The 23,589-nt window shown below is 41.4% G+C and overlaps 1 long non-coding RNA gene across 3 annotated transcripts in view; it reads left to right on the top strand.

Annotated features, from left to right (window-relative positions):
• LOC132401576 (uncharacterized) overlaps positions 1–14,650 on the top strand; it is a 41,407-nt gene extending 26,757 nt beyond the window's left edge. For 2 of the 3 annotated variants that reach the window (XR_009514622.1, XR_009514623.1), the window contains exons 2-3: positions 11,247–11,411; positions 13,885–14,650. This is a non-coding gene — a long non-coding RNA (uncharacterized LOC132401576). Of the gene's footprint in view, positions 1–8,570; positions 10,124–11,246; positions 11,412–13,884 lie in introns of those variants that run through there. The other variant, XR_009514621.1, reaches the window with a different exon arrangement.
• The last annotated feature ends 8,939 nt before the right edge of the window (positions 14,651–23,589 follow it).

Here is a 23,589-nt window from a genome sequence, read left to right as displayed (position 1 = left end):
GGATGGGGGGATTTAAACTAGACTTGCAGGGGGATAGGAACCAAAGCGTCAGGACAGAGCGTGGAGTGGCTGTGGAGAAAGCCTACGTACAAAGTCAGAAATCAAAAGGTTGAGTAAGCTGGGACTAATCATGCTAGGATATTAGACCTCATCCAGCTCAGGTGCAAACCATCACTTCTGTACAGATCCCACCTTTCCTAGAAGAGAGCACAGAGATCCAAAAATCTTAAGCCCTCCCCCCTGCTCCATCTCCTTACCTATGTGTTAAATCATATCATCTTCCAATTTCTGACCTCATTAACACATAGCATGGGTAGCAATCCTGAGTTTATAATCCTGGAGGTCCCTTTCTTTAACTTAGCACCTAAATCCATGAATTCACTTTGCAGAACCTCCTCACTCCTCCTACCTATGTCATTGGTACCAACATAGACCACAACTTTTGGCCGCTGATCTTCCCACTTAAGATTACTATGGACTCGATCCAAGATATTCTTGACATTGACACCTGGGAGGCAACACACCATCTGAGAATCTCATGCTCATCCAGAGAACCTCCTCCCTGTTCCCCTAACCATTGAATCCTCTGTCACTACAGCTCCCCTCTTCTCCCCCTTCCTTTCAGAGCCACAGAGCCAGACTCAGTGCCAGAGATCTAACTGCTGTGGCTCTCCTCTGCTAGGTCATTCCTCTCAATAGTATCCAAAGTCATATACTTGTTGCTGAGGGAAACAACCACATGGATACTCTGCACTGGCTGCCTATGCCCTTTGCCTCTCCTGGTAGTCACTTGTGTACTGCACCTTGGGTGTAGCTACATCCCTGCATGTCCTGCCTATCATCACCTTAGCCTTTCAAATGATCTGGAGTCCATCCAATTCCAGCTCCAGCTCCCTAACACAGTCCATTGGAAGCTGCAGCTGGATACACTTTTTACAAGTGTAGTCATCAAGGACACAGGAGTTTTTCTTGCCTTCCCATGTCCTGCAAGAGGAGCATTCCACTACCCTGCCTGGGAACCCCTCTGTGTTAAATGTGCAATTAGAAAGAGAGAATAAATAACAAAAAAAAATCCACCTATGGTCTATGCCTCATCTCATCAAAGCCTCAACTCCCCACTCAAACACTGGCCCATTCACATAATGACCACTCCATTTTAATCTAACTTCTTTTTATTGGATTTTGCCAAGTGCCTAATTATGCACAATCTGGGTCTCTTCAGGAACTATGGTTGTGGTGTACAAAATGTGCCTTCTGCCCCCACTTGCTTCTTTTATACTCTGTCTTCCTCTCTATGCAATATGGATATTCAACTCTCTATTATTTTCATTTGTAATTAATACATACATATGAAAATTTAAGGAATCAGTATTGATTTCTGAAGGTCTCCACATTATATCTCAGCATTTAGAGAACATACGTACAGTCCCTATTCTTATTGTTTTAAAATCTTTCCATGGCTTTACTCTTTCTTAATTACCTTTCCTCCTCTGGCCCTATAACAAACCAAATAATATTCCTCCACTTCTACTCTCTTGAGTACACAAATATAATGGGTGCAAACTCAGTTGCCAACAACTTATTGCCTTCCTCTAAATTTATATTCTCTGGATGTGGACTTTGAAACTAAATTTCCACCCCTTTAACATTGCTGGATCAAAGTCCTGCAATGCCCTGCCCAAGTACATTTAACTTCTGCTGTTCAAAAAGGTGGCTCACCCAACAGGCTGTCTTCTTGAACATCGGCAGTTCTTCTGGTGAAAAGGGGGAGGGAAAACAGTAGTTCTGGAATTCCATGTGTTTACTCTCCTGTCCTTCCTGGTGGTAAAAGTTGCAGCTCTGGGAGGGGTTGTTGGACTTCCTTGTTGTGCAACTACAGTAAAATTTGTTGATGATACACATTTCATGCAAGGTGAGCCAATAGAGGATTGATTGAATACTTTGGGTGCTGGTGGGGAGGCCAATTAAGTTGACCTGCTTTGTCATGGATGATAAGTTGGTTCTTGGATATTGCTGGAGTCATGTTCATTCAAGCAGTTGGAAAGCATTCCATTACACTCCAGTTTTGTGCCTTAAATGTGATGGAAATACTTTAGAATGTCAGAAAATGAGTGATATATAATAGGATACCACATAATTCATGCAGCCCCAAAATATATCTGTTGATGTAATTGACTTCATGGTCAATGTATCCCTTAAATTGGTGAGGGCACTTGTAATAGTAATGGCATGGAATGTCAAATGTGCATTGTTAGATTTTCTCTTATTGGAGATGGACTTTGCTTAATGTTACCTTGCCACATATCAGCAATTGCCTATTTGCTAACAAGATCTTTGTCATAAATGCAAGGATTGCTTTTTCTTACAAGCAGCTGTGAACTAAGTTGAACGTTCTTGAATCATTATTGTATAACTACCTTATGACCATATGAAGGAAGGAAGGTCATTGATGTACTAGCTGAAGATGATTGGGCCAAGGATGTTGCCCTAAGGAACTCCTGCAGTGATGTTGTGTGACTGGATGATTGACCTCCAATGAAAATAAATATTTTGCCTTATGAAAGATATGTTTCAACAATTAGAGAGTTTTCCTCAATGCCTATTGCTGAGTTTAATCAAGTTTCCTGTAACTATATAAGTGAATTTATTGTTCTCCTAGTACCTCCCATCTTTCAAGTAATTAGTAATCTGTGGCATAAAGTTACCTGTAATTCCATCCTTCTTAATTCTAATACCCCTTTGCAAAAACCTGATAAAAGCCTCTTGAGGACGACCTTAGACATATTTTTCCCCACCGTGAGAAGTGGGATTTTTCTGCACCATTTCGAGTGCTTGGATGTCTATCTTGTATTTCAAATGCATAACTTCAGTTATGTTAATTGACATGGCAATGTCAGATCAATAACTTTAATGTGGTTTATATAAAAGGAAGTCATGGCATATAAAACTTCAGTCAGACCACACGGAGTATTGTGTGCAGCCCTGGTTGTCCCATTATAGGAAGGTTGTGGAGATTGCTGAGAGAGTGCAGATGAGGTTTACCAGGATGCTGTCTAGACTAGAGGGTATGAGCTATAATAAAGGATAATATGTATACTGGGCACCACAGTAGCTGAGCAGTTAGCGCAACGCTATTGCAGCTTGGGGCATCAGAGCTCTGAGTTCAATTTTGATGTCTTCTGCACCTCCTTCCCATGGAATGCATGTTTGTTTTTTCCCCGAGTACACCAGTTTCCTCCCACAAACCAATGACGTACCGGTTAGTAGGTTAGTTAGTCATTATAAATTGCCCTGTGATTAGGCTAAGATTAAGTCGGGGGTTGCTGGGTAGCAAGGCTTGAAAGTCTGGAAAGGTTGATTCCACGCTGCAACCCGAAATAAAAAATAAATCAAAATAAATACATGTTCTCCCTAGAGTGTCAGTGGCTAAGCTGAAACCTGATATAGGCTTTTAAAATTATAAGTGGTAGTGAGTCAGAATCTTTTCCCCTGGGTAGAACTGTCAAACACCAGAGGACATAATTTTGCTCAGGCACCCCCCAACCCCTTGCCAGTCTGTCAAAAGGTTTGTTTAATTTTAAGTTGGAGGGTGGGGTTTAAAGGTGTCATGAAGGGCAATTTACTTACACAGAGAATGGTAAGTGCCTGGAGCAGGTTACAAGGTCTAATAGTAGAATCCCGCAGTTTGCTAGAGTTTAGGAGGCTTTTAGATAGACACATGAATATGGATAATCTATAAGAGTATGATAAATATTATAAATTGCCATCAGTATTGTCACAAGAGTATGGGTCAAAAGGCTTGTCCAGTACTGTACTGTTCTATGCTCTATGCTCTAAATGTCTTTCTGACTTAAAATCACAATTTCTTTCAGTTGTTTGTTTTGCATCTTTCGTCCAATGACAAATAAACCATCAAAGTTTAACCATTTATAGAGGTCAAGTGGTAAAATTATTGGATACTGATCATTATGACTCAAAATGGTTGCAATATTAATAAATAGGATTTTAAAGCTATTCATATACGAGCAATAGAGTGACACAGTATCAAAATCATTTAGCCCATCACATCCAAGCTGACTTCCTTGTCCATCTGCACTATTTCCATTTGCCCACTGTCTCTTAAACCTCTTGACTGTATCTAAGTCCACCATCTCCATTGGCAGTGAGTTCCAGAAATCGACTGCTCTTTTACGAAAAAGATTTCCCTCAAATTCCCTTTAAAATTCTTTCCTCTTATTACAAGCCTATTTTTTTCTTCTTTTTTCTGCCTTCTTTTTTTGCCAATCCTACCATGGGGAAAAAATACTGATTATCCATCTTATTTATGCATCTTATAGTTTTATGTATCTCTATCAAGTCATCCTCTCAGCCTTTTTCTAACTAGGGAAAACCTACTTAGCCTATCCCATCTCTCCCCATGACTGAAGTCCTCCAATCAAAGCAACTCCCTAGTGAGTTTCCTCTGCACAGTCTCCATTATAACCCATGTCTTTCAATAGGTAGTGATCAGAACTCAAAGGTTTCAAAGATACGTTTAATGTCAGAGAAATGTATACAATATACATCTTGAAATACTTTTTCTTCATAGCTATCCACAAAAACAGAGGAGTGCCCCCAAAGAATGAATGACGGTTAAATGTTAGAACCCCAAATCCCCCCCCAGCTCCCTGCTCCCACATGTAAGAAGCAGCAAATCAACAATCCCCCCTCCCCCACGAACAAGATAAAAGCATCGACACTCACCACCGAACACTGAAGTGTGCAGCAAAGCATTGGCAAAGACACTGACTTGCAGTCCCCAAAAAGACCACTTGTTCACCCTGTGTTCGACATACCACAGACTCTCTCTCTCTCCCTAATAAGGGGAAAAGAGCTGTCTCCATTTCACAGCGTACTGATTTATGGTGTTAAAAGTCTGTTGTGTCACTTTTTCCGGGCTCTGTGCCCAAAGAAATCGGGTCTCTGGGCGCACAGCCAGCTCGCTGCTTTCGATCTTCCATCTCCCACGACACACTGAATTCCTGCAGAGGCACTGACCTTCAGTTCACCTTTCTCCAGAGCCATGAAATCCCGGAACTCTGAAGGCGAGCAAATCTCCTAGGCCGCATCCTTGGTGTATCATTAACGGCCAGTCAAGAAACCCCGAGAGCAGATCCCATTCCCGCAAAGAACCGAAGTCAGCTTGTAACTCCAGGTCAGGGTCTTCAAGAGAACCCTGAAAGGGAAAAATAGTGAATGTAAAGATAGAAATAGAGTTGTTTCCGAAGATGCAAGCAAAGGAGTCGCCAGGCATCATTGTCTCTCTTAAGCTCCTCCAATACTGCACACAATAGTCCAAATACAGGTTAATTATGTTTTTAATTTTGCAACATAATATCCTAACTTTTATATTATGTGCCACAAAATATTAACACAACCGTACCCCTGGACTTTCCCTATTACTCGATTACTTGTGCTACCACTTTACGGGAACTGTGGACTTTGAAACTCCAGTGTCCTTCTGATCAACATTACTTAGCATCCTATCAATTACTGCATATTCCCATGCTTATTGGACTTCTAAAAATACATCACCTTGCACTTGTCCAGATTATATTTCATCTTCCAATTCTGTGCCCAAGTTTCCATCTGATCTATAGTGGTTGTAATCTTAGACAACCTTCCTTACTGTACACAGCACCAACATTTATGACATCCACATATGTTATTGTTAAATTTCCACCACTTGCCTTACATTTTGGTATTCTATTCAATAGGCATGGTTGTAATTTCCTACAGTAAAATAACACAAATACTGCAGTTACCAACAAATTCCCAGAATCATTGCAACCCTGCTAATCTTTTGATCTAACTTGGCAGTTAAATTACTGGTTGAGGAATTAATTCCTCCTTTTCAGTTTTTCACTTGCCATTTGGTATAACCTGATGCCATGAGTCATTTGCCCATTCTAGAAAAGCCTACTTTTCATTTCTATTGAAGTCAGTAGAAATGAAGACTGGACGATTAAGAGATTAATATAGAACAGTTAACCTGATAAAAAGTGGCCAGCTTGATGTACCATTCAACACAGGAACCCTATGGCATGATAAAGGCAACACTCATTTTGTTCAGAGTAGTACCATTCGTGTTTCCACGAACTATACAAATTTACAAAGCATGCAAAATATTTATGCATTGAAGCATAAGTACACTCTATATGATTTGTTCTCTGAGAGAGGGGAGAACACTTACATAGTGTAAATGGTGTACAAAATTTGAACTTTGGAAACAGAAGCCATGTAACTTAAATAACCACATGATTCCTGACCTTCAAGTCTTGAGTGATGAGAATTAGAACATCTGGAAAAGTTTTTAAACATTTTTGTTTAGAGATACAACACGGACCAGGCCCTTACACCCCAATGAGCTGCACTGTCCAGAAGCCCACTTATTAAACCCTAGCTTAAGTAGAGGTCAATTTAAAATGACCAATTAACCTAGTAACCGGAACATCTTTGGTATGGGAACTGTACTTCCCTCAATCTCAGGACTCTGCATACAGCCCAGCACATCTGTAGATGTGATCTTCCCACTATTCAGGACACTTACAAAGATAGGTGTGTAAGAATGCCCGAAAAATCATTGGGGACTCAAATCACCCCAACCACAAACTGTTCCAGCTGCTACCATTTGGAAAATGGTACTGCAGCATAAAAGCCAGGACCAACAGGCTCTGGGACAGCTTCTTTCATCAGGCCATCATCTGATTAATTCTTGCAAATGCAATTGTATTGATAAGTTATATTGACTGTCATGTTGTACATACTATTTATTACAAATTACTATAAATTGCACATTGCACATTTAGACGAAGATGTAACTTAAAGGTTTTCAGTCCTCATGTATATGAAGGATGGAAGTAATAAAGTCAATTCAGTTAAAGTCAATTCATGGGAGAAAACCAGAGCACCTGGAGGAACCCCATGTGGTTCATGGGTAAAAACATACAAGTTCCTTCCAAACGGCTCAGAGTTGAATTCCGAACTCTGGAACAGCGGGAGGTGTAATAGTGTCATGCTAATTGCGATGCCATCGTGGATGAATGAAGTTACATGAATTCTATTGGTATAGCAAAATTTCACCTGTAATTACTGTTCAGTAATAACACGATCTTGTTATTGAAGCTGCATCCGGGTTACATGTGAGAAAAATTGCAGAATTTGAGAGAAGATGGCAAAAGATGATGGTTAGTAATAATTTTAGCAGCACTTGACTGCAGCAGCCTCCTCAGAAAAAGACCACACAAGAACGCATCCACTAAAATGAATAATACTCCAACTCTGACATAGTTCATTGACAATTGAGGAGCTGGGTGGTTTGATTTTTTTCAGAAAAAATGAATAGTGTAATTAAAAAAATCATTACCTGCTGTGTTTTTCCAATGTTTCCTTTTGCACATAAGGTTAGCTCTTTTCCCTGGATACAGTTCTTCACTGATGTTATGGCTTTGTACAGCCCGTGCTCAGAAAAATCTGGCTATTGCCATCTGTACAAATATCTAATTAACACAGCAGTTGATATACAGTACGTCGTAACAAATAGAAGTTATTGTATACCCCACATCCTTAAATAAAAGGAATTGGATTTACCTCCCATCCTGAACTGAAAATATATTCCAGTGCCTGCAGTATTTCTGGGTCCACATTCCCTGGAACTCACTACCCAAATACAACATGACAGTGCCTTTGTTAGAAAGACTGTAGTGGCTCAAGAAAGGCAAGTACGGATAAGTAATAAACGGTTGGGTTGGATTGATGCCCACATTCCATAAATTAATATATAAAAAACACCTTTCATAATCTAGAGCAGCCCGTAGAGGATTATACCTAATGTACATTTGAAATGCTGGTAATGTCATGTCAAAATGAAAGTAAAATTTATTATCAATGTATGTATATATATATCATATACTACCTTGAGATCCTTTTTCTCGCAGTCATTTACAGAAAAATAAAGAAATACAATAAGATTTATGAAAATCTATAATTAAACAAAGATCAGTAAACAACCAATGTGCAAAAGCAGAAAAATTATGCAAATAGAAAAACATACAGATAACATGAGTTTCAGAGTCCTTGAAAGTGAGTCCATAGGTTGTAGAATCAGTTCAAAACTATGGTGAGCGAAGTTATCCACACCTGTTTCTGGTGCTAGTGGAGTTTGAATTGAATTGAATTGATTTATTACTTACATCCTTCACATACACGAGGAATAAAAATCTTTATGTCTCTGTCTAAATGGCCAATGTGCAATTTATAGTAATTTGTAATAAACTGTATGTACAACAGGACAGTCAATATAACATTGAAATGCAGTAGTGTCAGCATGAGTTAAACAGTCTGATGGCCTGCTAGAAGAAGCTGTCCCGGAGCCTGTTGGTCCTGGCTTTTACGCTGCGGTACTGTTTCCCAGATGGTAGCAGCTGGAACACTTTGTGGTTGGGATGACTCAGGTCCCCAATGTTCCTTCGGCCCCTTTTTACACACCTGTCTTTGTAAGTGTCCTGAATAGTGGGAAGTTCACATCTACAGATGCACTGGGCTGTCCACTCTCTGCAGAGTCCTGTGATTGAGTGAAGTATAGTTCCCATACCAGGCAGTGATGCAGCCAGTTTGGATGCTCGTGTAGAAAGTTCTTATGATTTGGGGGCCCATACCAAACTTCTTCAAGTGTCTGGGGTGAAAGAGGCGCTGTTGTGCTTTTTTCACCACGTAGCCAGAATGTACAGACCATGTGAGATCCTCGGTGATGTGGATGCCAAGGAACTTAAACCTGTTCACCCTCTCAACTCCAGATTCATTGATGTCAATAGGGGTTAGCCTGTCTCCATTCCTCCTGCAGTCCACCACCAGTTCCTTTGTTTTTGCGACATTGAGGGAGAGGTTGCTTTCTTGACACCACTGTGTCAGAGAGATAACTTCTTTCCTGCAGGCTGCCTGTGAACCTAGGGCTTCTGTACCTCTTGGCTGATGGTAGCAGTAAGGAGAGAGCATGGCCTGAATGGTGGGGGATCCTTGATGGTGGATGCTGCTTTGTTGTGACAGTGCTCCATGTAGATGTGCTCAATTGCTTTGCCTGTGATGGACAGGGCTGTATCCTTCACGTAAGGTAGGAAACATGGCAGCAAATTCACAGATAACAATAAAACATTAAACAACAAATGATAATGGCTAACTGACATTGTCTGATCATATAAGTTGAAGTTTAAGTTTTAACTGTGATACAAATTGCCACTTTTTTCTTTGAATCAGAATCGGAATCAGGTTTATTATGACTGGCACGTGACTTGTAATTTGTTAACTTGGCAGCAGCAGTTCAATGGAATATATAATCTAGCAGAGAGAGAAAAAAATAATAAAATGAAAATAATAATAACAAATAAAGAAATAAATCAATTACAGTATATGTATATTGAATTGATTATAAGAAAGTACAAAAACAGAAATACTGTACAGTATATTAAAAAAGTGAGGTAGTGTCCAATAATTCAATGTCCATTTAGGAATCAGATGGCAGAGGGGAAGAATCTGTTCTTGAATCGCTGAGTGTGTGCCTTCAGGCTTCAGTACCTCCTGATGGTAACGGTAAGAAGAAGACATGCCCTGGGTGCTGGAGGTTCTTAATAATGGACGCTGCCTTTCTGAGACTTTCTGTGGGATATTGTTGGTAATACCTGAGCAGGCAGGTGCAGACTCAAATTTATCCCTAATTTGACAGACGGTACCTATCACTGTACAACACATTTTCAGAAAAGCACTAGAACACTGGACTAAATTTAATAGAAATCTTCCCACCATATTTTGCCACGTAGTGATGTACCATGAGCCTGAACCTAAATAACTTGATATAGAAATGAAAGTTAAAGAAAAAAACATTGATGTTAATTAGATACTGTAACTTCAACTATGAAAAGATAAAATTACCATGGTGATCATGGAGTTATTCTTTATCCAGTAACAGGATGTGTGCATACTCAGAATGACCTGCATCTTTTCTCAATGACTAAACAGCCTTTAGGCTATTTTTGAGGTCAGTTAACAGCCAACCACATTGATGAGTTTGGAGTTACTGACAGTTCAAACGGTAAGGATAACATTTTTCTTTGCTTGATAGACATTTGTGAACCAGATGGGTTCTTATAACAATACTACAGTTTCATTGTCACTATCACTGATACTAGCTTTCTATGCCTGATTTTGCTTAATTACTTAAATTTAATTTTGGTGAATGCCATAATGAGATTCAATCTCATGTTGAATAACGCAGGTTTCAGGAGACCAGTCAATAACATACCTGTGATGACACCGTATTATATAATACCAGAAATAAGAAGTAAGCTCTCATTAATATCATGTCCTCGAGTTTTTCAGTCCTAAAGTTAGTCCTGAGGGAGCTGTTGAAACACAGTGACAATTGGCTCTTGTTTAAAGAATGTATGCAGGAACTGTAACAGTTATGTATTTCTGTCTGATGCTAAAATGAAAAGGAGAAGTGGTCAATAAAATAAATGAAGGATGCTGTTAGACCCATAGAGGAGTTAGATGAAATGGCAAACTTAAGGACTGTGAGTGTTTCAGATTTCAACAGAGAAGAACAAACTATTGATGAAATCTAACATACAGATTCTGGTAGGACTAGCCAGACAATACTTCCCCTGACTTCATTATGATAGGTCACAGTTGACAGTGAGAGAAAGAGAGAGAGAGAGGGAGGGAAGGAGGGAGAGAGGGGAAGTGAGTGAGAGAGAGTGAGAGAGAGGGAGGGAGGGGGAGAGCGGCAGGGCAGAGAGAGAAAGAGGGACAGAGAGGTAAAAGAGAGAGGGGAGAGGGAGAGAGGGTAAGAGAGAGAGGAGGATAGAGAAATTTCTGACAGAAATTGCAGATTTTAAGTTTCAACTTTGCATTCAGAAATTTAAGCCAATCAAAATTTCTCACAATTTTATTTCTACCTTCAGCATCTACTGTACATACCTTTGGTAATTTCAGTTAATTATTTGGCATTCTCAATTGTACATTCTGTAGCCCATTACCATGACCTTGTGTTTTCAATCCTTTTGTTATTTTATATATTTTGGCTTTCACCCTTTTACAAATTTCCCCATTTGTTCCATTCTCCCACCTTATCCTTTCTCTGCACCTTAGAACTTGTTTTATTTCTAGTTCTTATTAAATGATCTGAAATACTAATTCCATTTCTCTTTCCACAGATACTACCTGGCCTGCATGTCCTCATATTTCCAGTCTACAGTTATTTTGGCCTGGTATTAATGACCAATATTTGGATCACCTGAGTGTGAATAGGGCAACGGTGGAAGCAGTCACTCTGGATCCACCCAATGAGGAAGAAGCAGACACTGATAGTCCTCGATTTGGTATGTTCATTGGGAGCTACAGCACTGTAGTTATGCCATTAACTGGTCTAGTTACCAAATCTCAGCCAAGTGCTCTGGTCCATTTATTTTGAAAATGTTGTTAAGTGGAAAGTTATTGAAAATCCCCAAAGGCTTTTGCTTGGTTGAAAACTATTGCCATAATTATTCAGCAAATGAAAAACAACATTGAAGTGTCATCTGGATGCTGCCTGATTTACAGTGATGTTTTTCTGGGAATACGTTTAGTGTTTATTCTGAGCACAGTTAGTCTGCTTGCATTTAAGTTGTGTTAGAAACAACCAGGTCATGTTTTCTAAAAGAAAATAATGACAGATTTTAGCATACAAGTATAACAGTATGTTGCAATCACAAGAAATGAGTAAAAATGAGAGCACTATAATGACAAACATAAAACAATATCCCCGAAGGGTTAGCATGATATTGGATTCTTTTATCTCAATCTGAATATGCTGTGGATTATAATTTACCTCACTCAGTTATGGGACTTTTCCTGGATTTTCCTTACTAAAAATAGAAAACTTTGGTAATCTGATTTATTATTGTCACATGTTCTGAGGTACAGTAAGAAAATGGTCCTGCATACCATCCATATAGATCAAGTCATTACAAGTGTGTGCTGAGGTACTGCAGAATGAAGTGTTACAGTGCAGGTAGACAGTATGATGCAAGGTCACAGTGATGTCAAGTCCATTTTATTATGCCAGGGAAACATTCAATAGTCTTATAATAGCAGGATAGAAGGTGTCATTGAGGCTGGTGGTATATGCTTTCAGGCTTTTGTAAGAGCTGCTCAATGGGAAGAGAGGATATCTGGAGAGGGTGGGATCTTTGATTATGCTTAATGCCTTACTGAGGCAGTGAGAAGTGCAGACAGAGTCCACACTGGGGAGGGTGATTCCTGTGATGTGCAGAGCTGTTGTCCACACCATTCCTGCAATCATGGACAGAACAATTCCCATGAAGCATCTGGTTAGCATGCTGTCAATGAAGAAGAGGAAAGCCCTTAACTCCAAGTGGGGTCATTGGGACGCCATCATGACGGTGCTTTTTTAGCAGGCTTTCTTGTTTTTACGAGGCCGAGTTGCTACCTCAACGCTCAACCCAGCACGGATGGAAAGCATGCAAGGGAGCCAGCCAATTTGAACTTGGGAGCCTTTGCTCTGAAGTCTAGTGCTGATGCCACTACACTACCAGCCGGTCTATGCTGCCTATGGAGCATCAATACAAATTGGTGAAGATTAAAGGGTGCATGCCGAATTGTTATCCAGTCTCCTGAGGAAGCAGAAGCACTAATGACCTTTCCTGACCATGGTGTCAATGTGACTGGACCAGAACAGGCTATTGGTGTTGTTCACTCCTATGATCTTGGAACTCTCAGGCCTCTTAACCTCAGCACTGTTGATGTATGTAGGAGCATGTGCATCAACCCCATTCCGACAGTCAGTGACCAGCCCTTTTCCCCACATTGAGGGTAATGTTGTCTAGACTAAATGCCACTCAAGACTCTATCTCCTTCCTTTACTCTTGACTCACCACCATTTGAGATTGCGGCTCACTATGGTGGTGTCATCTGCAAATTGATTTATGGAACCTTGTGAGCAAGTGTTGGCAGAGATGTTATTGCATACCCTTACTGCTTGCAGTTTGTTGGTCAGGAAATCAAGAATCCACTTGCAAAGGGACAGGATGCTTCTCAGGTTTAGGAGTTTGGAGATGAATTTCTTTGGAATTATTTTATTGGAGGCAGAGCTGTAGTCAGTAAGCAATAGTTTAACATAGGCTGCTTTACTTCAGAGATGAGTGTAGGGCTAGTGGCCTCTACTGTAGACCTGTTTTGGCAGTAGGCAAATTGCACTAGGTCAAGGTTGTATTGTACACAGGAATTAATGTGTGCCATGATTGGCCTCTTGAAATATTTCATGATGGCAATTGTCTGAGCCATCAGGCAGTAAATATTAAGGCATGCTACCTTGTTTATCTTAAATACTGGGGTGATAGCAGTCTTCTTAAAGCAAGTGTGAACCTTAGACTGAAGCAGAGAGAGGTTAAGAATGTCTGCAAATACCCTCGCCAGCTGATCTGTAGAGGATCTAAGGACAGGGCCAGGGACGCCATAAATACTACAACCAGTCCTGCCTTGAGCCAGTGTTTTGACATAAGAACAAAATCCACTCAATTCAGTTTATGGACTGGTCTGGAATATTTATTAAATTGGCTGGGATTTGAGAATTTAAGAGATAGTAACAAAGTTGTTTAGCCAAGGCTTTTTTTTTTAAAGTGCTGTAGTTCTTATCTTATAGGGAGTGTCTCTGAAGCTTTTAGAGAGAATATTAGGCCAACAATGTTATGTGGGTAATGGCGAAAAAGAACAGTTGCATACAAGGATGTTATTTTCATCATAGTTCTTGTATGATGCATCAGCCTTTCTTATGTGTTGTTTTCTTATTTTCAGATAGAAAAGCAAAAGCAACTGCTGAAAAGTTCAGAAGTAAATTACAGAAGAAGCTGGAAATCTGACAAAAAGAAAATGCTGAACAACAAAAGAAAATGATAAAATAGAAGCAGATAAAGGCCATTTGGCCTCTTGTGCTGCTTTGCATAAGGTCATGTACCTTGTCATCATTTTTCTGCAGCTGTCCTTTGATTCCCTCAATATCCTAAGATCTATCAACCACTATTTTGAATACACCCAGCTAGTTGGTTTCCACAGCCCCTTGGGTGGTGAATTCCAAATGATTTTCTGCATCTCTGAAGTTAAAGGTTGGCCACTAATATTGTGAATAAGAAGGGCACTCAACCGATTAGGCAGTGTTTGATAAAGAGAAGCAAAATTAATGTTGCTCAGGGCTGTAAAAACAAAATTGCTGGCATTTTGTGATTGGAAAAAAATCCAGCAGTTAAAATTTAGTCAAAGTTCTATGCTGCCATTCTCTAAATTGAAAGACATCATGACAAGTAACAAAGCAGAAAGAAGAATTTACTCTGCTCAACATTTGGACATATTTTGGTTACCTCATATTTTGAACTATGAAGCTAACATTGTCTGTGGCAAGAGATTGAAGTTTTCATACTGTAGTGAAGTACAATGAAAGCATAATTTTGAACTAAAGTATGGCTTGGTTTAATTCTTATACATGGAATGAAAAGCTAGTTTTATGAATGTAGTATTTTAATTCAGCATTTGCAATTCATTGATATCTGAACTAAGTGCTTGGTTGTAGAAGGGAAATTATGAAAATCAAATATACCATCTCAGTGGGATTGGCTTGAATAAATTTGTTCTTCCTAAGTTATTGTGAATTCAGGTGATGATTTGATCTTGCTGTCATTTGAAATATTAAAATATTAAGGGAAGTAACAAAAATAATGTTAAACTTCTGCTGATGTGAAAGGAAAACATTTTTTAGAATTTCAGATCAATGGGAATAGCCTATCATGATATCCTCCAAAATTATTGAAACTATAGAAGATTAATCTGTCAAATTCCAAATTCACAATCACATATTTTTCATTTACTTTAAATTCTATGTTCTATTCGTTCTGTTTACTCACTTCATATACCAACAATGTCTTGTGCATTGTGTTAATTCATTCCACTTCTTTATTGATAATTGATCTAACAGTGCTAACAAAAGTACTCATCTGAAACTGCTCCGAGAAATTACTAGTAGGGCTTCTTCTACTGCCTGTACTTATTGTGATGACATAATAAGTAAAGAAAACAGAAAACTTGACTAAAGAATATTGAAAGCATGGTTATAAACATTTAACTAGGGGTAGCTTGTGATTTGTGGGAGGTTGGGAAATAGTGTTCTCCCTTCAGAATCAGAATCAGGTTTAAAATCACTGGCATATTTTATGAAATTTGTTGTTTTGCAGCAGCAGTGCATTGCAATATACAATAATATTAATAATAAAAACTATACATTACAATAAGAAGTATATATTAAAAATTAAATTTGGTTTGTACAAAAAGAGAGCAAAAATAGAATAGTGAGGTAGTATTCATGACTTGATAATCCATTCAGAAATCTGATAGTGGAGGGGATGAAGCTGTTCCAGAAACACTGAGTGTGTGTCTTCAGGCTCCTGTACCTCCTTCTTGATGGTAGCAATGAGAAGAGGACATGTCGTATATGATGGAGGTGCCAGCTTTTTGAGGGATCACCTTTTGAAGGAGTCTTCAGCACCAGGGAGGCTAGTGCCCATGTTGGAGCTGGCTGATTTTACAACTTATTGCAGCTTTTTCTGCTACTGTGCAGGTGCCCTTCCATACCAAACGGTGATACAACCTGTTACAATGCTTCCCATGATGCATCTGCAGAAATTTGTGAGTGTCTTGGGTGACATACCAAGATGCTGTCCTACCCTCGTTTTAAATGCATCAATATGTTGTGTTCAGTATAGATCTTCAGAGATGTTGACACTCAGGAACTTGAAACTGCTCACCATTTCCACCACTCATCCCTCAATGAGGGCTGGTGTGGTTCCTTTGACTTCCCCTTCCTTCCTGAAGTCCACAATCAATTCCTTCATTTTACTGACACTGAGTGTAACGTTCTCCTTCGCGTGTAACTGATAACGTCGAATTTAACGTCGAGATAAACCAGTTAATAAGAACCAGATCGCAGTAAGATTAACCATTTACTGTTCACTCTTCACATTAACATATGGTGAAAACTGTTGATAAAACAATACAAGATTGATACAGTATTTGTTCCTTCCTTAATATCACATTTCAAGTGTAAATACTTGCAAAGGTGACTATAACTACATTACACTAAGGTGCAGTATACAGGGAGAGTTTACCTGCTCCATTGACTACTTTAAATACACTTCCATGCAAACTATCCGCAACTCTTTAACTAACGAAAGCATAAACATTATCGACCGTCGTTACTTCTAACAGGATCGGCATTAACATCTTAGTTCAATATATCGATTATCTATTAACTTACAGCGTTGCTCTCACTGTGATTTCTCATGCCTGCAAAACAACTTCTGCTCAGGTGAGCCTCGTGGAGAGCCCCCACCCTCGCGTTAATTTCAAACCGGTATTTTCCCACAAGACGCGGCGAAACCGGATGTGACGTCATCGCATGCCGATATATTTTACATGCAATGAATATACTTTAAACACTTCTAATTCTAACTAGAAAATACTATTGAATGAATTACTAAGCGAAAATATTATAAACTAAATAACTGTCGTAAAGACAGCACACTCCCCGCTTGACCTTCATAAGGTCACAATGAGCAGAGTACAAAACTTAGTCTCTTAATCAGTCATTGGGTAGAAGTAGAATAACTTCTGTAACTGGCCCTTGGTAAATTTTCACATCGCCTTGGTCGGTAGTCTTCAATTCGATCTTCCTGACATGTCCATCCCCGCTAGGGAATGTAGCAGTGATTCTGGCCGTTGGCCAGATTCCTGTGGGGTCCTGTCCACTTTTGTCTCTGTTGCAACAAAGGTAGATATTTTTGTCTCCAGCGAGGCCAGAACTGATTTGCCAGAGCCTGGACTTGTCTCCATTGCTTTGTGTACAAATCCTTGTCTGAGAAGTCTCCTGGTGGAGGAGGTGCTCCTGCCTTCTGCGTAAGGAGCGTTGATGGCGAAAGTATAAAGGGGTTTTCTGGGTCAGAAGACACAGGTAGGAATGATTGTGCGTTTATAATGGCTGTGACCTCTGCCATTAGGGTGCACAGTACCTCGTGGGCCAATCAGGTGTGTTGCTGCATCTCAGGTTTCCTTTTCCGGGTTTTCCGTAAGGACGTGAACCGTTTGACTGCCTGCTCTTTGTTATCTGGTGAGCGCTGGCGTGGTTCTCTGAAAGGCAATGGGGCAACCCCATTATTTGCTTCATCTCTGAAGACCTTGGTGTCTTTGGTTTTTAAAGAAATGGTATCTTGAGCTGATTGTGCAAGTTTGTTTCCGTGCTCGGTTTGAACGAAAACTGACTGACCTAGCGTCTCGTCGGTTACTTTACGCTTGGTAATGTCTTGTTGTGCTTCTTTAGGGTACACCTCAGTGAGGCAGATCTTGGAACAAGAACGGCTTGACTGAGTTTGACCGCAAACTTCTGTACAGTTCGAGCTGACAATTGTTGTCCTGGAGTGAACCTCTCCCTCCCCGCCGTCCTGTTGTGGGGGTGAAGGAGCGTTGTCGGTTCTTTCATTCTTGACTTCATCACGGAGCCGTGAGAGTAAATTTCCTTCCTCGTATGGATGTGATGCAATCGTGACTCTCTGAGGTTCCTCGTAGCTGGGGAAGTTATCGAATACGTATGGAGAGGGGAGACGAGCCTGCCTGTCTATTTGATATTGTACATAGTCGCTTGTGCGTTCCAGTCTGGTCCTTTCTAAAGTAGATCTTACTTCGGTCAGATCACGCGACCCTTCTGGCGGCCCTTTCTTTCTGGATTTCGGCTTCTCTGGCAGCCTCTTCTCTTTGTCTGGCTGCCCTTTCTTTCTGGATTTCGGCTTCTCTGGCAGCCTCTTCTCTTTGTCTGGCGGCCCTTTCTTTCTGGATTTCGGCTTCTCTGGCAGCCTCTTCTCTTTGTCTGGCGGCCCTTTCTTTCTGGATTTCGGCTTCTCTGGCAGCCTCTTCTCTTTGTCTGGCGGCCCTTTCTTTCTGGATTTCGGCTTCTCTGGCAGCCTCTTCTCTTTGTCTGGCGGCCCTTTCTTTCTGGATTTCGGCTTCTCTGGCAGCCTCTTCTCTTTGTCTGGCTGCCCTTTCTTTCTGGATTTCGGCTTCTCTGGCAGCCTCTTCTCTTTGTCTGGCGGCCCTTTCTTTCTGGATTTCGGCTTCTCTGGCAGCCTCTTCTCTTTGTCTGGCGGCCCTTTCTTTCTGGATTTCGGCTTCTCTGGTGGCCAGTTTCATTTTCAAAACTGCTTCTTGTCTGGCGTAACGCAGTCGCACCTTGGCGGCTTCTGCCTTTCTGGCGGCCCTTTCGGCTTCTCTGGCAGCCCTTTCAGCTTCTCTGGCAGCCTTTTCGGCTTCTTTCTGGATTTCGGCTTCTCTGGCAGCCTTTTCTTTCTGGATTTCGGCTTCTCTGATGGCCAGTTTCATTTTCAAAACTGCTTTTTGTTTGGCGTAACGCAGTCGCACCTTGGCGGCTTCTGCCTTGGCTCTTGCCTGTGTGGACTTACTTGATGTCGTTCTACTGCCCTTGTCGCTGGGCGCCATCGACTTGATCCCGGATCGAGCTGACATTGCAGCACTTGGAACACCTGATAACGCCTGGGTGGGCTTACTTGATGTCGGTTTACTGCCCTTGTCGCTGGGCGGCGTCGACTTGATGCTGGATTGAGCTGACATTGCAGCACTTGAAACACCTGATAATGCCGCTTTTTCACTGTAACGTTCTCCTTCGCGTGTAACTGATAACGTCGAATTTAACGTCGAGATAAACCAGTTAATAAGAACCAGATCGCAGTAAGATTAACCATTTACTGTTCACTCTTCACATTAACATATGGTGAAAACTGTTGATAAAACAATACAAGATTGATACAGTATTTGTTCCTTCCTTAATATCACATTTCAAGTGTAAATACTTGCAAAGGTGACTATAACTACATTACACTAAGGTGCAGTATACAGGGAGAGTTTACCTGCTCCGTTGACTACTTTAAATACACTTCCATGCAAACTATCCGCAACTCTTTAACTAACGAAAGCATAAACATTATCTACCGTCGTTACTTCTAACAGGATCGGCATTAACATCTTAGTTCAATATATCGATTATCTATTAACTTACAGCGTTGCTCTCACTGTGATTTCTCATGCCTGCAAAACTACTTCTGCTCAGGTGAGCCTCATGGAGAGCCCCCACCCTCGCGCTAATTTCAAACCGGTATTTTCCCACAAGACGCGGCGAAACCGGATGTGACGTCATCGCATGCCGATATATTTTACATGCAATGAATATACTTTAAACACTTCTAATTCTAACTAGAAAATACTATTGAATGAATTACTAAGCGAAAATATTATAAACTAAATAACTGTCGTAAAGACAGCACACTCCCCGCTTGACCTTCGTAAGGTCACAATGAGCAGAGTACAAAACTTAGTCTCTTAATCAGTCATTGGGTAGAAGTAGAATAACTTCTGTAACTGGCCCTTGGTAAATTTTCACATCGCCTTGGTCGGTAGTCTTCAATTCGATCTTCCTGACATGTCCATCCCCGCTAGGGAATGTAGCAGTGATTCTGGCCGTTGGCCAGATTCCTGTGGGGTCCTGTCCACTTTTGTCTCTGTTGCAACAAAGGTAGATATTTTTGTCTCCAGCGAGGCCAGAACTGATTTGCCAGAGCCTGGACTTGTCTCCATTGCTTTGTGTACAAATCCTTGTCTGAGAAGTCTCCTGGTGGAGGAGGTGCTCCTGCCTTCTGCGTAAGGAGCGTTGATGGCGAAAGTATAAAGGGGTTTTCTGGGTCAGAAGACACAGGTAGGAATGATCGTGCGTTTATAATGGCTGTGACCTCTGCCATTAGGGTGCACAGTACCTCGTGGGCCAATCGGGTGCGTTGCTGCATCTCAGGTTTCCTTTTCCGGGTTTTCCGTAAGGACGTGAACCGTTTGACTGCCTGCTCTTTGTTATCTGGTGAGCGCTGGCGTGGTTCTCTGAAAGGCAATGGGGCAACCCCATTATTTGCTTCATCTCTGAAGACCTTGGTGTCTTTGGTTTTTAAAGAAATGGTATCTTGAGCTGATTGTGCAAGTTTGTTTCCGTGCTCGGTTTGAACGAAAACTGACTGACCTAGCGTCTCGTCGGTTACTTTACGCTTGGTAATGTCTTGTTGTGCTTCTTTAGGGTACACCTCAGTGAGGCAGATCTTGGAACAAGAACGGCTTGACTGAGTTTGACCGCAAACTTCTGTACAGTTCGAGCTGACAATTGTTGTCCTGGAGTGAACCTCTCCCTCCCCGCCGTCCTGTTGTGGGGGTGAAGGAGCGTTGTCGGTTCTTTCATTCTTGACTTCATCACGGAGCCGTGAGGGTAAATTTCCTTCCTCGTATGGATGTGATGCAATCGTGACTCTCTGAGGTTCCTCGTAGCTGGGGAAGTTATCGAATACGTTTGGAGAGGGGAGACGAGCCTGCCTGTCTATTTGATATTGTACATAGTCGCTTGTGCGTTCCAGTCTGGTCCTTTCTAAAGTAGATCTTACTTCGGTCAGATCACGCGACCCTTCTGGCGGCCCTTTCTTTCTGGATTTCGGCTTCTCTGGCAGCCTCTTCTCTTTGTCTGGCTGCCCTTTCTTTCTGGATTTCGGCTTCTCTGGCAGCCTCTTCTCTTTGTCTGGCGGCCCTTTCTTTCTGGATTTCGGCTTCTCTGGCAGCCTCTTCTCTTTGTCTGGCTGCCCTTTCTTTCTGGATTTCGGCTTCTCTGGCAGCCTCTTCTCTTTGTCTGGCGGCCCTTTCTTTCTGGATTTCGGCTTCTCTGGTGGCCAGTTTCATTTTCAAAACTGCTTCTTGTCTGGCGTAACGCAGTCGCACCTTGGCGGCTTCTGCCTTTCTGGCGGCCCTTTCGGCTTCTCTGGCAGCCCTTTCAGCTTCTCTGGCAGCCTTTTCGGCTTCTTTCTGGATTTCGGCTTCTCTGGCAGCCTTTTCTTTCTGGATTTCGGCTTCTCTGATGGCCAGTTTCATTTTCAAAACTGCTTTTTGTTTGGCGTAACGCAGTCGCACCTTGGCGGCTTCTGCCTTGGCTCTTGCCTGTGTGGACTTACTTGATGTCGTTCTACTGCCCTTGTCGCTGGGCGCCATCGACTTGATCCCGGATCGAGCTGACATTGCAGCACTTGGAACACCTGATAACGCCTGGGTGGGCTTACTTGATGTCGGTTTACTGCCCTTGTCGCTGGGCGGCGTCGACTTGATGCTGGATTGAGCTGACATTGCAGCACTTGAAACACCTGATAATGCCGCTTTTTCACTGTAACGTTCTCCTTCGCGTGTAACTGATAACGTCGAATTTAACGTCGAGATAAACCAGTTAATAAGAACCAGATCGCAGTAAGATTAACCATTTACTGTTCACTCTTCACATTAACATATGGTGAAAACTGTTGATAAAACAATACAAGATTGATACAGTATTTGTTCCTTCCTTAATATCACATTTCAAGTGTAAATACTTGCAAAGGTGACTATAACTACATTACACTAAGGTGCAGTATACAGGGAGAGTTTACCTGCTCCATTGACTACTTTAAATACACTTCCATGCAAACTATCCGCAACTCTTTAACTAACGAAAGCATAAACATTATCTACCGTCGTTACTTCTAACAGGATCGGCATTAACATCTTAGTTCAATATATCGATTATCTATTAACTTACAGCGTTGCTCTCACTGTGATTTCTCATGCCTGCAAAACTACTTCTGCTCAGGTGAGCCTCGTGGAGAGCCCCCACCCTCGCGCTAATTTCAAACCGGTATTTTCCCACAAGACGCGGCGAAACCGGATGTGACGTCATCGCATGCCGATATATTTTACATGCAATGAATATACTTTAAACACTTCTAATTCTAACTAGAAAATACTATTGAATGAATTACTAAGCGAAAATATTATAAACTAAATAACTGTCGTAAAGACAGCACACTGAGTGCAAGGTTGTTGCTGTGACATCACCCAACCAGCTGATCTATCTCACTCCTGTACAGCTCCATGTCACCATCTGAAATTCTACCAACAACAGTTGAGGCATTGGTAAATTTACAGATGGCATTTGAGCTGTGCCTGGCCACACAGTCATGGGTGTAGAGAAAGTATAACAGTAGGCTAAGCACACATCCTTGAGGTGTGCCAGTGTTGATTGTCGGTGAGGAGGAGTGTTATTTCTGATCCAATCAAAGCGTGGTCTCCTGGTGAGGGAGTCAAGGACCCAGTTGTTGAGGAAGGTACAGAGGCCCAGGTTTTGGAGCATGTTGATTATAACTGAGGATAAGATTGTGTTGAACACCGAACTATAATCAATAGACAGCAGCCTGATTTAGGTATTACTATTATGCCTTGATGTTGTTGCTCAGGTCCTCCGCAGTGATAATAGACAATAGACAATAGACAGTAGGTGCAGGAGTAGGCCTTTCAACCCTACTAGCCAGCACTGCCATTCACTGTGATCATGGCTGATCATACACAATCAGTACCCAGTTCCTGCCCTCTCTCCATATCCCTTGACCCCGCTATCTATGAGAGCTCTATCTAACTCTCTCTTGAATGCATCCAGAGACTTGGCCTCCACTGCCTTCTGGGGCAGAGCGTTCCAATATCCACCACTCTCTGGATGAAAAAGTTTTTCCGCATCTCTGTTCTAAATGGCCTACCCCTTATTCTTAAACTGTGGCCTCTAGTTCTGGACTCACCCATCAGTGGGAACATGCTTCCTGCCTCCAGTGTTTCCAATCCCTTAATAATCTTATATGTTTCAATCAGATCCCCTCTCATCCTTCTAAATTCCAGTGTACACAAGCCCAGTTGCTCCAATCTTTCAACATATGACAGTTCCGCCATTCCAGGAATTAACCTTGTGAACCTACGCTGCACTCCCTCAATAGCAAGAACGTCCTTCCTCAAATTTTGAGACCAAAACTGCACACAGTACTCCAGGTGGGGTCTCACCAGGGCCCTGTACAGCTGCAGAAGGACCTCTTTACTCCTATATTCAATTCCTCTTGTTATAAAAGCCAGCATGCCATTAGCTTTCTTCACTGCCTGCTGTACCTGCATGCTTGCTTTCATTGACTGATGTACAAGAACGCCTAGATCTTGTTGTACTTCGCCTTTTCCTAACTTGACTCCATATAGATAGTAATCTGCCTTCCTGTTCTTGCCACCAAAGTGGATAACCTCACATTTATTCACATTAAACTGCATCTGCCATACATTTACCCACTCACCCAACCTGTCCAAGTCACCCTGCATTCTCATAACATCCTCCTGACATTTCACACTGCCACCCAACTTTGTGTCATCAGCAAATTTGCTAATGTTACTTTTAATCCCTTCAACTAAATCATTAATGTATATTGTAATGAAGGAATGGTTGTATGATGCTGTCAAAGTATGAATTACTGCATTGTATTCTAGATAGTACAAAAGCCCAATGAGTATGATTGTATAACAAGTCTTTGTGGGGAA

This window comes from Hypanus sabinus, chromosome 11 (genome assembly GCF_030144855.1).
Source record: "Hypanus sabinus isolate sHypSab1 chromosome 11, sHypSab1.hap1, whole genome shotgun sequence".
Classification (NCBI taxonomy): Eukaryota; Metazoa; Chordata; class Chondrichthyes; order Myliobatiformes; family Dasyatidae; genus Hypanus; species Hypanus sabinus.
Note: the sequence above shows the minus strand (reverse complement) of the source record. Positions and strands in the feature narration are given on the sequence as shown.